Genomic DNA, 10,820 nt, shown 5'->3' with positions numbered 1-10,820 from the left:
TATCAGTTACCTTGTAAACTTTATAGAACTTACTCTGGCAATACTGTTACAGACTGTCAGAAATGATGCATTCTCCTTCATAAGATAAAATTGAACCAATTCAGTTACATTGCATCGGGCGGTAATATACAGTATGCACTGAAGTGTTTTATGATTAGAAATAAATACCATAGGATGTTTATGGTTTATTGTAAAGATTTAGAATGTTTAAGTTATATGGCAACATGGAAAGTCACAGTTTAGTTTTCACACAGGTTAGCCTTTTTATAACAGAAAAGACGTGTTGACCTCTACATGCCAAATTGTATTTATGATTTAACAGACTGTAATCAGGCCATGTTTCTCACACTAAGTCCGTTCTTTCCCATCATAAATCACACAGTATTATACTTACTTTAATGCTAATCTCACAAGGATCCATGCATTTTTTACTCTCACAGCCTTGATTCAGCAGATCTCTGATGGCCAATGATAAAACCTTGACTATTTAAGAAAGTCCAGTATTGTTAGAATAACACCATCAAGTGATGAGTATGAGATGTTGTGGGAACCTCATGGTAGTTCTGTCTTCAACTTCCTCAGAGAGGTCTTATAGTGCCCTCTGGTGCTAAATTGTATTTGAATTTCCAAGTAGTTATGCGCAAAACTCCCCCAAGAAAAACAAACAAACAAACAAACAAATAAACAAACATCACTCACAATATGTTAATTGGAAATTCTTATTCTAATTGAAACTATTCACTGTTCCCTGTTTTTGTTGTTGTTTTGTCTTTCTGAAATGCACAAGTGTAACATTTCTTTGTACCTGTTCCTTTTTTGCAGCACAGAGACATTTCTGACTGGAAAGCACGAGGTCACCCTCGGTTTTCTCATTCATCAGAAGAAATATAGACTTGCATATGATCGTCCTCGTCAATGATCCCGATGACTTGAGAGGGGTCATCTTCTGCAGGACACTCAATGATGTAGTCGAAACCACCTGAGAGATGTAAGTAGTCTGGTCCCAGGACTGTCACAATGGTAAAGCCTGGGTTTAATCTGAGAGAAACTATTGTAGCATATTGTAACGTTTATAACAAGGGCACATTTTCAGGCCACCCCTGAAATCTCAATGTGGCAGTTTGTGCAACACTCACAGTTTTTGTGAAAATGATACTGTTGAAGGTTATTCTCTGTTGAAACAGACACAGTATTTACTTAAGGAAATGTAACTGTTTTGATTAAATTAGTAAAAATGTTGGTGGTACCGATGTTCTAAATGAACATTTAATTGACAGATTCATTAACTGTTCTGTGTGAGTTACAGCCAAAAACAGATAAAAATAATTCAAACGTGTGTCTTTTAGAGATATATTAACCTGTTAACACACAACTGAACAGCAAACGTTTTAGATAACTGCCTTGTTTTGACTTTTTATATACTGAAGTAGACCTTGAAGATGAAGTGTTTAGAGTCTGCAAGTTTTACTGCAGCTGACACTTTTCATACAGCAGGAAATACCACCCTCCAGTGAGTAAAGTCTAGTACTGCATCAAAGTGATCTCAGCTCTTGTAATAGTTTGACTTTTCACTCAGATAACGTGGATTTGAAAAAAAAAAAAAGTATATATATCAGACTCAAGTTTTTAGTAAAGATTGGAATCTTATTTAAATGTTGTTCTCCAAACACTGTCTGATTGCATGAGAATGAGAATGATGAAAGCCATGTTTCTTTGAAAATAACATCTTTAAACAGTCAAGTCAGACTCATTTAAATAACTTGTAGCCTTTTAAAACAATCCTACTGCTGTAAGTAGATATGTGCACATTTGTTTTTTGATTGTATTTGCACATTGTGCTCAAACATTTTGTCCAATTAGTCACCTTTAACAGCAAATAAGGCATGTTTAAGTAAAAAGCACTCTAGTGTCTATAAGAATATCCTGTTCTAGATATCCTTGTTGTCACCATTTTGCAACATTGACTCAGTGTGGAGGTTTTTCACAAAAGGTCATAAACACTTTTTCCACCACTGTGTCATCTGACGCAAACAGACAGTCCAAATACTCTTAAGATGTATTTAAGCCAGTAGAAGTGAAATTGATGTAAAAACCTGTTGTTGTTCGTAAAATAGAAAAACATGTATGGTCACTTCTAATAGCAAAGATTGCAAAAACTTGATATTTTGCTGGTAGTGTGGAACATCTGTGCTTTGCCCTGCCTCACCACTAGAGAGCACTGTAGTCCTGCTGTTGCCTCCAAACCCTCTTGGACACAGTAGATCTCACAGTTATGTCACACTTAACAGTTTTAAAGCCTACAAACATATAAATCACTTTCACAGTATCAGTCTCAACATTAAAATGTTCTGTTATGCTGTTAGAGCCATACATTCACAATTACACTGATCATTCGCAGATGGACAAAGACTGAATCATGATCAGTCAATAGGACTTTCAAACATCAATAGAAAGCACATTAAGTTAACTTGAGTACAATTTTGAGGTACAATATATTTGACTATGTACACTACAGTTGCTTAATAACTGTAGTTTCTAGTTACTTTGCAAACTTTAGCTATTAATCTGAAAAATGGTCTAAAGAACTTATTATGTGTTATAATTTATTAAGTTACACATTTGTGTGAAGTAGTTAATAACAGCAATAATAAGACAATTGTCCTATATATAATAGTCTAAATGATGGGTGCTTTTAGTGGTAGAAGTACATTTTGATGATAATTCTTCTATATTTAATTAAAAGTTTTCATTTAACACTTTTTCTTGTTTCTTTCCTCCACAATGTATTGTTGCTACTTTCACTGAATTAAATGACCTAAAGTGTGTTGCCATTTTAAAGTGAATTCAGCCAGTTTCAACTCAAAACTGATTGTTTTATCTGCTCGCTAATGTGTGTAGTTTTGTTGGAAACTTTTAGAGAGGGCAGAAAAGGATAAAACACACATTTCATTCAGTGCCATTAATTATTAAACTTATTGACTGATCAGCCTTCTGGGCGCATTTGTTTGTATTTGCAGTTCTGTCAGTAAGTAAATGTGCGTTCTCAAGCAGGTCTGCTCTGCAAATGAGATCCTTGACTCCAAAAGGACTTACCTGGATAAATAACACCTTTAAAACACCCATAAAGCCTTATAATGTACCAATGGGTCTGTGTGGTGCAACTAGGCCGTCAACACAATACTTGATTTTGAACACTGTGTTCTCTTTCTTCGATTAAACCACAACTGCAACACAGTTTTGAAAGTAATGCAACAGCACTGAGTCAACAAGGAGGTGCAGACAGGGAATGATATGGGATAGGAGCAGAGGCAGAGGAGGAAATGGACAGAGCATGAGAGGGCAGCGCCTGTGTTTCTGAGTGTGTATGTGTGTGTTTTCTGTTCCCTGGAGTCCACACTGGAGATCGCTTGGGAAAAAGACCTCTAGGTCTGCCTGAGGTCTGACTTGCGGCCAAGAAAAGCAAGACTAAAATAGAGGGAGAGAGAGAGAGTCTTTAAACCTGAGAATCAAAGACATGGATTTGGAGAGAGAGAGAGAGATGGAGGATGGAGAGGGCGTGAGAGGAAGGAGGAGCCAGAGAGATGGAGAAAGAGTGTGAACAAAGAGCTTTGTATCTGCGGAGTAATGTATGGAAAATAAAAAACATTCACATGGTGTCACACACAGTCTCTCACACACAAACACACACATGGCTGATTGGAACCATATGCTGACAGAGAAAATAATGGGAAACTGTGAATTGTTTGATTTGTTTTCCCTCTTTGTTGCATTGGGATGGAGAGTGGGCGAAGTGGAGGGGGTGGAAGGCACCCATGACCAGAGATGATGATCAGCCATGGGAAATTCTGCGTCCGCCGCGCCGCACAGACAGGTCCGGTCCATTAACAACATGCGCAGGAGGGGACTTCCACTGTGTGAACTAGGAATACGAGCAGTGTTAAATGCTAAATCTGACTAATCAAGTTATTTCTCTGCATCTCGAGTTCTCCCACACACACATTTTTTTGCTGTTCCTGCCTAAAAGCAGCTGTTTTTGTGGCTAAGTTCACTTAACTATTTAATACAAAACAGAACAAGGCAAAGACATCTCCAGGACACACAATGCAAATACATATATCAATCAAATGAGACGCACATGAATAAAAATGTGGGCAAAACAGACCACACAAAGGTCACATTATGCTGCAGAACTGATGTTTTGAAAGGGGCATGGGGAATAAAGAAGTGAATCTCATTTTTTTTCTATTTATACTCAGCTCTTCCTTTCCTTTTGGAGTCTTGGAGCAGCAGTATGATTGATGAGACAGGACAGGCTGAAGACAAGCACCTGCTCATGACAGCAAACATGCATCAGGAGCCAGTGTGTGTATGTGTCTCTGTGTGAGAGAAAGGACGTTTTGGCTAGTTACACTTGTTCCTAATCACAGAAAAATGCAAAGAGGGAAAAAAAGAGGAAGAAGGGGGAAGCGAGTGAGTGGGAGAGAAAAGAGGGAGTGGAGGAAGAGTGAGGCTGATTTGCTGCAGATGCTCCAGTCTACTGGGAAAATGACATAAGGTTGATCTTTTATGGAAAAGGGTGTGTTTATTATTGGTGTGTGGGTTTGTGAAAGAAAAGGCATTGTCTCCCACATTTAAAACAAAGTTTGCACAGAGGAAGGGCGCAGGAGTTGCTTAATGGTTCCAGAAATGAGTCGGCAAATTTTGAGCGGGATGAAGAAGATAGAGGCATGAGAGAACTGATGAAGCAACACTTTACTATTAGGGAGATCTTGAGCAAGGCAGTCTAGTCTTGTGGTCCTACTTATGGATTTGTAGACTGCAATTGTGCAACCTTTATTTTTTATTTTTTGTCTCTTTTTCTTTTTAAAACAGGTTCATTAATCTTCAGTTGTACACACAGCAGCTGCAGAGCGTGATAGCATGTTGAGTAAAAGTTTTATTTGAATGCTGAGCACTTTCAGAGTGTCCAAGTTAGAATGCAGGAGCATCCTTTACATTCAAGCCTTGCCAGCTGAGTTAACACAATAAAGGCTCCGTTTAAGCCTATCAGTGCCAGGTGAATCTCGCTGTATCTCATGTATCGAAGTTTTAACCCTTTATAGGGCACTCCTTGAAATACTCGGAAAATGAAAATTTCAACCCTTGGGTTTTATTGAAGGATATTTCAAGATATTTTTACTTTTGTGATATAAAAAAAAGTTGCAAATCAAGATTAATAAAGTTATAATATATGGTAACTTGCTCGTCTATGGCTAAAAAAAAGAGAATTTATAAGAAATTAAAGAAAAAGTAACAAACTGCAAAAAACATTTATTTAGAAACATTTTAATTTGAGGTAATGATACTTACACAACCAGTAACCAAGTATTTATAAAGTGCTTGGCAGGTTCGTTTAGTGACATTTTTCTTGGGAAAGTGGTATTAATGGCACTAACCTCAAAAAATAAATCAAAGTGGAGTTCAATGCAAACCAGTAATAAAGCGTTTATAAAGTGCCTGGAACACTTGTTTGTGACATTTTTAGTAAGGTAGTGATATTGGTACTAATATAAAAACCAAATCAAACTGCAAATGGTTCTTCAACCTCAAGGAGAGACACAGGCTGGACATATTGAACTTCCAAGGAAGTTACCAAATATGGTCACTTGCCCCATAAAGGGTTAAATCTCCTTTTTTTTTTCTTTTTTTTGTTGCGTTCCCAATCTGATGCATCAGTAGTGATGGGTTTAAAGTCAGCCAGCAATGACTGGTTTGCCAGAGCTTCAGATGGGGGGTAAAACATATCAATTGAGATAGAGTGGACTACAGCTGTGGCTGCATATTGACAAGAGCAACTAAGAGCAAAAACGTGTGTCAAAAGTGTTTGAGGAATTACTCTTACTGCCAGAGTTGGGGGAGACAAATGTTGAGAGAGAAAAAATACCCCCTGCAATATCTGATTTTTTGGGCCACCTGGAGGCAGCAGAAACAATGTGTAAACACAGTAGTGATATATCATCACCTTTTGTGTTGATATTGTGTTACATGTTATAAATTAAGGCTTCAGCAATTTCCCTGAGGTTTACACCAAGGGGATCAATAAAGTTCTATTCTATTCTATTCTATTCTATTCTATTCTATTCTATTCAATAAAAACAGGCACTAAGGAATCTGAGTGTCATGACATGGGGTTTTATCTCCGTCTACTTGATGAAGTCCAGCATCCCTTCTCTTTTGGCTCTGTTTTTGGTCTCTATGACCTCTTGAAAGGAAAGTTTTGGCTATTTAGTAGCTAAATGCTCTGCTATCTTCAACAGCTAGTCTATAACTTTGCATTTGGTTTTGTTTCAGTAGTGTACAATGGAATTTTAGAGCATCTTTGCTAAAAACAGCCTCCTGCTGCTGCAGAGAAAGAGACTCCATGGGGACTAAATCCCATAATTAAGTTGTGGACTTTAAAACTAAAACAATAAGATGCCATAAAGTTCAATAGAGCTGAGCAGAGCTGCACGGTTCATTACTATGAGCAATCCCTCACATACGCGTGTTAATATTATTGTCAGTATAAAAATATCGATCAGACCCTTTAAAGAAGCTCTCAAAAGAGTCAATTTCTGTCGGCAACTTTGCAGTACTAAGCAGTAATATTGCAGGTTTGCTTTTGAACCTCACTTACTGGAGATCTAAGCAGTGCCGCCTGTGCGATATCGACAGCCAGTTGGCAGCTGGGCCGCATCTTCATATCACATTCTGTGTTCAGAGTAACATTTACTTGCAAACATAGTAGAGGATTCAACAGTATGCTGCTTTACACACGGGTATGTAAAAGAGCAAGTCTGGCCTTTTCTGGCAAAACTGCTTAGAGATGGAAAATCCATCACTAACTGAGCCAGCTTGTGATTGTGAAGGAGGACTGTCGCAACAGACATCCAGCTCATAATACTGTAAATGCAACAGCTTTAATATAATTTCATCAGCAGCAGTCAAAGGCTCGGTCACCATTGTGCAACCTCAAAATAAGCTGACAGATATGAAATGTATGTTGTCTTAAACACACGCACACACACGGGTACAAACAAACAACAGTTTTCTGCCAGATTTTCCATTTTTTCTACAGTTCTTAAAGTAATAATCTGTGGCGTTCATTCATTTCCAAAATGTACCAAATTTAAAGGTTACAACTATGATATTAAAAATATATTAAATATCCCAATCATCACTTTATTTTACATGTTTCATTTAAATAAATCACCCAAAATGAACTGTTTACTCAAACTAGATTCTGTAAAAACACAAAATTTCACGCATTGCGGCACAATCATGAAACCATTAGAAACATAGCTATTACCAATGGTCACATGACAAAAATTCTGGGACTTTTCAGCTTAACTGAAGACCGTATTTTCACAGAGTTGAGAGGAGACAAGTATGGAAATAAATCAAGGATGTAAGCAGTACAACATGTACAGCATGTAGAGTTGCCATTTTCTCCAGCATTGTTAACTCCTGTAGCCACTTGGAAAAAACTGTTGTACATGTTGATTCCAAGTTTTAAATTTTTTTTTTAATGAAATAAATAATCACAGAAATGTAACTTTACTGATGTTACTGATACTGATATAATTTCAGGCAGTATAACGTTTGCATGCTGCACAAAAGGCTTGTATTGGTTTGCCGTGGTTGTGGTGTTGTTAAGGTCTATGGACAGATAACAGAGGTTTTCTGATGCAACTTTGCTAATCAAAATTGGCTTCCTCTCACTCACAATAATCAGTGATGGATTGCAGTGATCAAATGAATGTTTCCAAACCTTTTGGAACTTAATGGGAGTGAACAAGCTCTGGATCTGTGCAAGAACTGATTAAAAAAACCTTTAATGATGACGGATATAGGGGTACGAACTCAGCACATGAGCAAATGTAACAACGAGACAAACCTTGAATGGGAACACTGCTGGAGTTTTTGTGGATGTGCACGCTGTGTCAACTGTTTGACAACAGCTATCAGCCATGTGAATGTTCAGAGTCATGACTACATTTCTGTCTTTTGCTCTCTCTCGTTATGTTCTGTATTCTCCCATGGGAAGCGTGGTGCTGTATCCTGTGTGTCTGATGATGCGTCCTCTTTTTTTACATGGAAACTATGACTGTAACACACACACACACACACACACACACACACACACAGACTTGTTTTGTTGCTTTGGAGGACATTGTGATGCATGAATCATGCAGACTCGGAGCTTATCTTAACCAGAAACTGAATCCCAACCCCAAACTTTAATAGTTTACCTTGAGGACATCAGATTTTTGTCCTCAAATGGGAGGGAAGTCCACATAACATGACTGTGTGAGATGAGTTTTGTCCTTTTTGGCCACAATATGATTAATGGATTCCACATCTGTACTCACACAATAAGCACAAACTTTTTCTTGGACAAGACAGCTTCATAAAGCAGAAATAGTCATAGTTTATAGTTTTCCTCTGGGTCCATCCATTTGTTTCTGTTGCCCCTGGTGGTAAAACAAAGCCAACAGCATTAATTCACAAAATGCATATACCCCAACTTTAATGGGCCGTATTTTAATTAATATTCCTCGTCAAGTCAGTATTAAAATACAACCAGAGAACTAATCCAAGAGCTACTAACCATTTGGCATTGAATATTCGAACACTATAACAGCGTCTCTGTTTCTCCTGTGAGTTGGAATCATAACTCTGACCCTTATTATGTCTCCTCTGCTTTAACACTACGCCCCAGGCCCTCAGTTGTTATTTTAAATCTTTGCTAATTGTCGGACTTTGGCTTGGTTCCTTTCCATCACCTTGTGAAATCCAGTGCATGCTGTTAATGTGTGTTGTGCTCTCCCCGTGTGTACGTGGTGAGTTTTACTGGCTGGCGATATCAATGTATTCGGGGCATGCTTGTGTAAACAGAGTGAAGTCACATGCAGGGATCATTTCCACTTTCCCTTACATGAATAATATTATTGTAAACTATCTGTGACCTAACCTTTTCTGCTATAACTTTCCTGCTGAATAAAAACACATGTGGCTGGTTTGGGGAAGGCTGGCCGCCGCTCGAGCGCCGGGTTGCTGATTGATGACATCACGGCTTCCCAGTGTGAAAGTGGCAGATTAGAGTAGCTCAGGGCGCTTGTAAAGTGGGACTTTGTGATGCATTTTAGCTTCTAGTCATGAAAACAATGCCGTGATTTTACCCCCACAGGTTTGCTTTTTCATAACTGATAATTACAGTTTGGAGGCATTTACGCATTTATCTTCCACTGGTGATTGTTTTTGCCAAATTGCGCTTTCATTTGGACAGCCGCCAGGGCTGAAGTGAAATGTGGGATTGTTGTTTGTTCGTCAGTGGATGAGTATGTGAACGCATGTGTGAGAAAAAGGATGTCTTGTCTTGAAAACATGCAGAGCATGTAGGGAAATGGGGAATGAGTGCGTATGTGTGTGAAGTGGCGGTGGTGGTGGCTGAGGGCCTGATTTCAAGGTCGGACAGGAAATGCCTGCACAGATGGAACAGTAATGTGGACACACTGAGAACGGTATACAGGAAACAGCCTACTCTGCAGCTGTATGTGCGTGTGTGTGTGTGTGTGTGTGTGTGTATTTTTAAGTGTGTCATTAGCTGCAGCAGTTTGCTATTATAGTCAGAAGAGGGACTGGATGAATGCAGTGACAGGCGACAGAACTAGGTGGCATTGTACACTGCAGCAGCTGAAAATGTCGACACTCAATCTCTGTCGCTCTCTTTTCACCTGGTATGCAGGAATGGAAAAGAGTTGGAAAAGTGATTGGACACTATAGTGGAGCCTCTCACTATATTCTGTATATAATGACTGTTATCTATAGTAGAACAACTACTGCATGAGATGGTACATGCCTTCAAGATGAACTTTAACAACTTTGGTGATATCTTCAATTTTATTTAACATTACTTTGTTGAGTGCAGATTTGCATTTCCTTCAAAACACTGCTTAAGTGCAACTCCACAGAACAGACTGTTGTTTAAAATAAGACTTGGTGCTACTTAGCCCCTTTCAGACGTGGACTGCTATCCATTCATCTGACTGCATCTCAGTGCATCAGCTTTTTGTTTGAATTAGCGCCTTGATCACTTTCTTGTCAGACAATATTCTATGTACAACCTAAAAATATGTCTGTTTTACTTTTATCCCACCACAAATCTGAACTGCATGCAGTTTTATTGATTAATAGACAGATGCAGAAGTGCATAGTCTTGGAACTCTTTGATCACTCCTTATAATGGTCCAAAGACATCATAGTCAGCGCAAAGTTTGTCACAGTTTGTGGCCAAACTCCCGAAACACCTTAATCATTGTCTTTGCAGTGAAATTGTAATTTTTTTTGCAAGTGAATTTTCCAGAAAAAAACAACTTTACTGCAAGACTCTCCCTTTACTGCAGCAAGTTTCAATATTCCCAATGTGTTTAAGTTCAACAGTTAAAGAAGATTCTCTAACAATGGATGTACTGAAAGTTGTGTAAATCCATCTGGGGAAGTACTTTTTTTTCACATTTCGGCAACAATATAAAGATTGATCAAAAGGTTACTATTTTGTGCCAGTGAAGAAAAAAAATACACCTGTTTTAGAGTTGACTGTCATCATCGTCAAAGTAGCCACCTTGTGGAGTGATATACTGCGCCCCGTGCTCCTGCAAAGCTTGTAATGCTCCCCGGAAGTCTCACTTTGTAAACATGTCAAACACCATCTACAGTGAGTGTTGAATCTCTTATACTGTGTCACAACACCAGTCTTTCAACTTGGTTTATCATCAGCTGAAGTTTAGCAGATTACGGAG

Source organism: Stegastes partitus, unplaced genomic scaffold (assembly GCF_000690725.1).
Source record: "Stegastes partitus isolate 25-593 unplaced genomic scaffold, Stegastes_partitus-1.0.2 Scaffold1354, whole genome shotgun sequence".
Lineage (NCBI taxonomy): Eukaryota > Metazoa > Chordata > Actinopteri > Pomacentridae > Stegastes > Stegastes partitus.
Note: the sequence above shows the minus strand (reverse complement) of the source record.